The following is a 6,475-nucleotide window of genomic DNA, read 5'->3' on the forward strand; positions in this document are numbered from 1 at the left end:
GTATTCCTAAAACTGTATTCCTTAGATCCCACACCCCCAGACCTCACTTTAGTAGCAGCACTAATGAGACTTAAGCTATGGGTATGCCCAAATATATTAGAAGTCCTTATTTGGTTAGTTTGGTAATAGTAATTTTTAACTTGACTGTGGATAATGAAAAACCATTTCACTATGTAGATATGTTTTGTTACATGTATACTTTTATTACAATGTAAAAGATCAAACCCTTTTGAGATTCTACATGTTTCCCTTAGAAAAGGACCCTGTGGTCATGTTTGGATCCTCAGTTGTTCCATAACACATGGCAAACACGTTGTCTATTCCCTAATCTGAACAAGGAACATTTAATATCCATGAATTCCAGCTGTCCTATGATTGCACAACTGCAGGGAGCAAACTTTTGACCCAGAGCAGGCCACAGTGCAGGCAGACCTCGTGGATTTGGCTGTGAGGGTTTGCATCTGTCGTGTTTGGGGTCTGCCATATGGTTCCCACAGCACCAATCCCTGTGTAAGAATCACACTTGAAAACTGGAATGTTCACAAAATACTCTGAACACCAAGCAAAGTAAACAGATGGCTAGCTGGTTCTAAGAATTGCTGAAACGCAAGCTCTATCCCTCTAATTGATCTTTTGACAGGATAATATTTGTTTTAAAACACACATGCAAGATAATCCTAGATATCTCTCTTATGCATGTATACACACCAAACAGAATAGTGCTTACCTCTGAGGAGAACCTGGAGAATGGAAGGGGCAGTGAAGGAGAACTTTGGCTCTAGATTTAGTATTTGAATTTATATAAGAATGTATTCATATATTATTATGTTATAAAAAAATAATTAAACTCTCTCTAAATCCTTCAGTAGCTCCCCACTGACTTCAAGCTAAAGTCCAAGGTGCACATACTAGAGCAGGTCTGGCTCTCTGGAAGGGCCCCAAACACCCTCTGAGGTCTCAAACCTAGTTTGTGTATGCTCTTCCCTCCACTTAGAGTGCCGCCTTCTGCTTGACCCACCTATTTTACCCCCAGAAACAATGGATGTATGAAAAAATGAAAGAGGAATAAAACATTTGGTTTTTCACACTAATACCAATTCTTGGAATACCATCCTTTTAAAGCTTCCCTGGGTACAATTGGCTGCAGTGTTATATATCGAATTATGCTGAGCCCCGAGATTGAAAATGAATGCTATTTCCTTATTGCCAGACCCAGTCTGTGTGAAATACATACCACACTGGATTATAGGGGTCAGACCCAGAGTGGAGATTTTGGAACTGCCCAAGAAAGATGTTGACATGACTGTTCTATAGCTTGCTACCTAAAAGTCCTATCAAACAAGTTATATGCAGTTATTTGTAATTAATAATTTATTATCATCCAGGAGTTAAGAAACTTAAGTTCTGTCTTTGGGCAAGACATCTTCTCTCTCAAGGTGTGGTTTCCTTCTCTGTAAAATGAGTCCATGGTTAGACTAAATGGTCTCTAAGTTCTTTCCAGTCTAAGATTTTAGATTCTATGTATTTATAAGAGATGTAGTACAGAATTTTTACAATAGCTTTTCCTCAAAGCTGCTCTTCTCTGATAATCCCTTCACTGCCTCTCCCTTCCAATCAAACTTTAAAAAAGTAGCCTGCACACAAAACTGCCTCTTTATGGAAACAGTATTTGAACTTCTTGGATAAGTTAATCTTCGTTTGTCCATCATTAACTTTTTAAAATAAGAGTTCCTAAGCAAAGGTACTTCATCTTTTGTATCATCTGCCAACGTAGCATCTCATTAGTGTTTCTGCTGTAAATAACAATGCAGTAATCTACCTTCTGGAAGAAGAGCTGCAATAAAGAATCCTGGGAAACAAGAGCTGCACTATTATACTAAAAAATAAAGCAGCTTCTATCTGTAGGGTTCTAGAAGACTTTATGAATTCTTAGAGGTAATAAAGACAGTGATTAAATAGTAACTAAAATGAGAAAATCTTTTTGAAATTGCCTAGCATAGTGCCTGCATATAATGGGCACTCAATTAACATATGCTTTTGTTTCTTTGTTTCTGAGCACCAAAGCCTAGCACATTAAATTCCTTGATCAAGGATACAAACATTTGCAAATACACGCCGGGTGGGAAAGTGGTTCAGGCCACAGATTGGTGTTAGGCTACTGGAGTGTGAACTCTAGCTCTACCACTATTAGCTATTTAACATTCTGGAAAAATGAGGGTCAATAATAGTACCTTCCTCCCAGGGTTATTGTAAAAATAAAATAAGATAGTTCAGGGGCAGTCCTTAGAAACACGGCTAGCACTCAATAAATGTTAGCTAATAATAACGGTATTGAGAACCTACTGTGTTCCAGGCACTGTGCTAAGTGAATTATGTATATTATTTCTGTTCTTCACGGCAATCCTTGCAAAATAGGTACAACTTCCATTTCGTAGATAAAGAAACAAATACAGGGCTGGCCCCGTGGCTTAGCGGTTAAGTGCGCGCGCTCCACTACTGGCGGCCCCGGTTTGGATCCCCGGCGTGCACCAACGCACCGCTTCTCCGGCCACGCTGAGGCCACGTCCCACATACAGCAACTAGAAGGATGTGCAACTATGACATACAGCTATCTACTGGGGCTTTGGGGGAGAAAAAAGAGGAGGATTGGCAATAGATGTTAGCTCAGAGCCGGTCTTCCTCAGCAAAAAGAGGAGGATTAGCATGGATGTTAGCTCAGGGCTGATCTTCCTCACACACACACACACAAAAACAAATTCAGAGAGGGTGAGTAACAGGCTCAGGCTTACTGTCAGTGGCAAAGCCAGGGCTCACGCCATGTTTGTTGAATCTAAGACTCTGCCTCTCAAAATCATATATCTTTACCTTGAAATTGTTTGATGAATATAAAGAAAAATGGTGAAAATAGGTTGTATTGCCTTAAATACAAAGTATAAAAGCAATAAACATCCTTTCGGCAGCCATTCTCAAGAGCTCGATGTTAATGCTCAGAAACATTTCTTGGGCTGGCTCCGTGGCTTAGCGGTTAAGTGCGTGCGCTCTGATGCTGGCGGCCCGGGTTCGGATCCCGGGCACGCCCCAAGGCACCACTTCTCCGTCCAACGCGAGGCCGAGTCCCACGTACAGCAACTAGAAGGATGTGAACCTACGACATACAACTATCTACTGGGGCTTTGAGGGGAAAAACATGAATAAATAAAATCTTATAAAAAAAAAAAAAAAAACATTTCTTTTGTCCCCCAAACCAAATCAAGAGGAAAATCTTTTTTTAACAAAATCTACTATAGTCTTCAAGTTCTAATCCTAGTATTGTCACTAGCTAGTTGTTGCTAGACTCCTGTTTCAGCACCTCTAAAATGAAATTTTGAGTTACTAAATCATAGAGCCTTTCCCACTCTAAAATTCTTCTCTGCCTGTTGGTCTAAAGGCATCTCAGCATGTTGCTGCCATCCAGAGGAGAAAATATTGTTGCAGGCCCAAAGAAGGCATAGACTGTGGTGACAATAATAGCTACCATTTATTAGGTGTCTACTATGTGCCAGGCACTTCGCTGGGCATATTCTATAGGTATTTCTATTCTGCAAAGTAGGTGTTACCCATGTTTTTGAACTGAAAAATCAGAATTTAAAAAATTTAAGTAACTTGTTCCTGGGTCACTCAACTAGTAATGAGTAACTAAATTCTGATTTGAGTCTGATGTTTTTTCAGCAATGACAAGAACCAAAATAGAAGCATCTTGCATAAGAAATCAGTGTTTGCAAATCCATCCTTTCAGCCAGAGCACAGAATAGGCTGTGTTCCACCCTTCCTGGGAGGACCCTGGACCTAAGGGCCAGCACGTGGTACCACGTGCACGTCTTAAGCTAGTCAGAGCTGTTACTACCGTAGCATAAAAATTATTTGTTGAGTCTGATAAAATGCAGAGTCCCATATCCAGAGATTCTGATTCAAGGTCTGGAGTAGGGCCCAGGAATCTACACTATAAACAAGTACTCCACGTGATTCTGATTCAGATGACAAACACTGCTCAGTCATACTGGATTGTAGTTTCTATAGGGGGCCTGAACAATGAGTGGGTCATATAGTTTCCTGAGGCCTATCTGGGATGTGCACCATGTACTTTTTCAAAGAATGGGCTGCCAAAATGAAGGTGGCATTTCTAAACCAGGTGTTTGTCCTCCAGTTCCAGGATGGGCTTGAGGCTTCCTGGGTGGGAAACTGCACACTACAAGATGGGCCTTGCACTCTTGCCTCAAGATTTCATACGTATGAAAGGTGTTTCATATAGTCCTAAGTATACCAACCATCCCAGTCATGACAACCAGCTTCCCTTTCCAGTTCACATAGCTTACCCACAGCCTCCTACTCAGCATTCGGCTGTTTTTTATGCAGGTGAAATCATTGGACTGGAGTGGGCCTTGACTCAGTCTGGCCAAGGACTAGAGGTGTTCTGGCACTAAAAGATTCTGCTCAGCAAGGGCAATGGTAATTGGCTAAACAACCAGATAGTCTCCACCCGGAATATGGGGTGGCAGACCTGAGACCATTAATCACTAGGTAGTTAGAGATCAGAACTGATAAGCAGAAAGCTGTGCCCTCCGTAAGGTTCCCCACTCCACATGGCAGTGTGAGTGGGCACTTCCTTAGACTCCCTGCAGAAATCATGACTGCACACCCATAAGCTCCCAGAGAACACTGATTCTCATTCTCTGAATTCCAGAACATGATCTCAGTGCTGGAGGGGGGAGTAAGTGCTCAATACGTATTAACTGAAAGACAACACCAAAAAGGCGCTTTCACATAGTCATTGATTCTCAAAACTATTTTGGGAGTGTTATTTATTTATCTTCAGCCCCGTCTCACACATGAGGAAACTAAGGTTCGGTGATGTTAATGACTTGTTGGAAGATCAAAGAGCTCATCAGTGGTGGAGCCAAAACTCTTAGAAGATATAATACCCAACTAATAACCCAAGTTCTCATTTCCACAACAAAACTCTTTTAAATCATTTTTCCCCATCCCCATAACTGCTGCTGTAGTTCAGATCTTCACATTTCTTATCTCTCAATAGATCTTCTGCCCCAGGTTTTACCTCCAACCTACCCTCCGCCACACTAACAAAGTTAACTTTCCAAAATGCAAATCTGGTCAAGTCACTTACCTGATCAAGTCTATTGCATACAAGGCAAAGGTCCGAATTCTCATGGTGTTCCAAGCCCTCCATGATCTGGCCTTCCAGCCTTGCTCTTCCAGGCTCATCTCCACCATCCTATTCCATTCCTATCAATTCCTCCAGTTTCCTCAAAACACGTTTTTCCTGTGTTTAACATGCCACTTTTTCTCTTCCTTGATCTATGTTAGCTTTTCCCAGCCAGCTATATATATTTAAGTATACAACTAGCTCATGCATTAAAGAGAATGCATAGCAAATTTATGGTTTAAAGCATGATAATAAAAGGCAATCATGCTCCCACCACCCAGTTTAGGAACCACATTACCAAAACCCCCTTAAGATAGTGTTCTTTTATGCCTCCACGCCTCTGCACATGCTAGGATGCCCTTCCAGGCCTTAGTCTGCATAGTGAACCCATCATTTGGAACCTCAGATTCTCCTTTACCTCCTCTGGAAAGCCTCCATTGACTCCCTTGAGAGACTGAATGCTTCCATTATATCACCATTATGACATTTATAACAGTATTATATTTGCTTACATGTTTGCCTCCCTAGTAGATTGAAGATACCAAATATTATTTAATCCTTGAATCTCCAGCAGTCAGCATAAAGGCTAGTTACACAGCAAACGCTCAATAAATAGGATGTCCACACAACCTGGTCTGCCTAGGACAGTCCTGTTTTATGCCTGTTGTCCAGGAGTAATTATTAAAATACTTCCTTTTACTCATGAACATGTCCTAATTTAGATAACCAATTATATGATCTATCAATAAATGTTGTTGAATGGATGAATTAATGATTGGAGAAAGCTTTTAATGATAGAATCTAGGCAGGAAAAGCTGATATGTAAAGATTTTCAAAAATTCAACAGCTGGCCACTACATCTCCTTCCTCCTCCAGAAGTGCTTGACTTGCACAGACCAGATACTCAATAACTTCTTTTGCACAAATAAGTTGAAGAATAATGTTAGCATATTCCTACTTTAAGAAAGCCTAGATATAGGGGGCCGGCCTGGTGGCGCAGGCAGTTAAGTGCACGCGCTCCGCTGCGGCGGCCTGGGGTTTGCCAGTTCGGATCCCGGGCGCACACTGATGCACTGCTTGGAAAGCCATGCTGTGGCGGCGTCCCATATAAAGTGGAGGAAGATGGGCATGAATGTTAGCCCAGGGCCAGTCTTCCTCAGCAAAAAAAGGAGGAGGATGGGCAGATGTTAGCACAGGGCTGATCCTCCTCACAAAAAAAAAAAAAAAAAAAAGCCTAGATATAAAACATGAATTTATAGTACAGATCAATGTGAC

The sequence above is a fragment of the Ceratotherium simum genome, chromosome 3 (assembly GCF_057802395.1).
Source record: "Ceratotherium simum simum isolate JZ-2026a chromosome 3, ASM5780239v1, whole genome shotgun sequence".
Taxonomy (NCBI): Eukaryota; Metazoa; Chordata; class Mammalia; order Perissodactyla; family Rhinocerotidae; genus Ceratotherium; species Ceratotherium simum.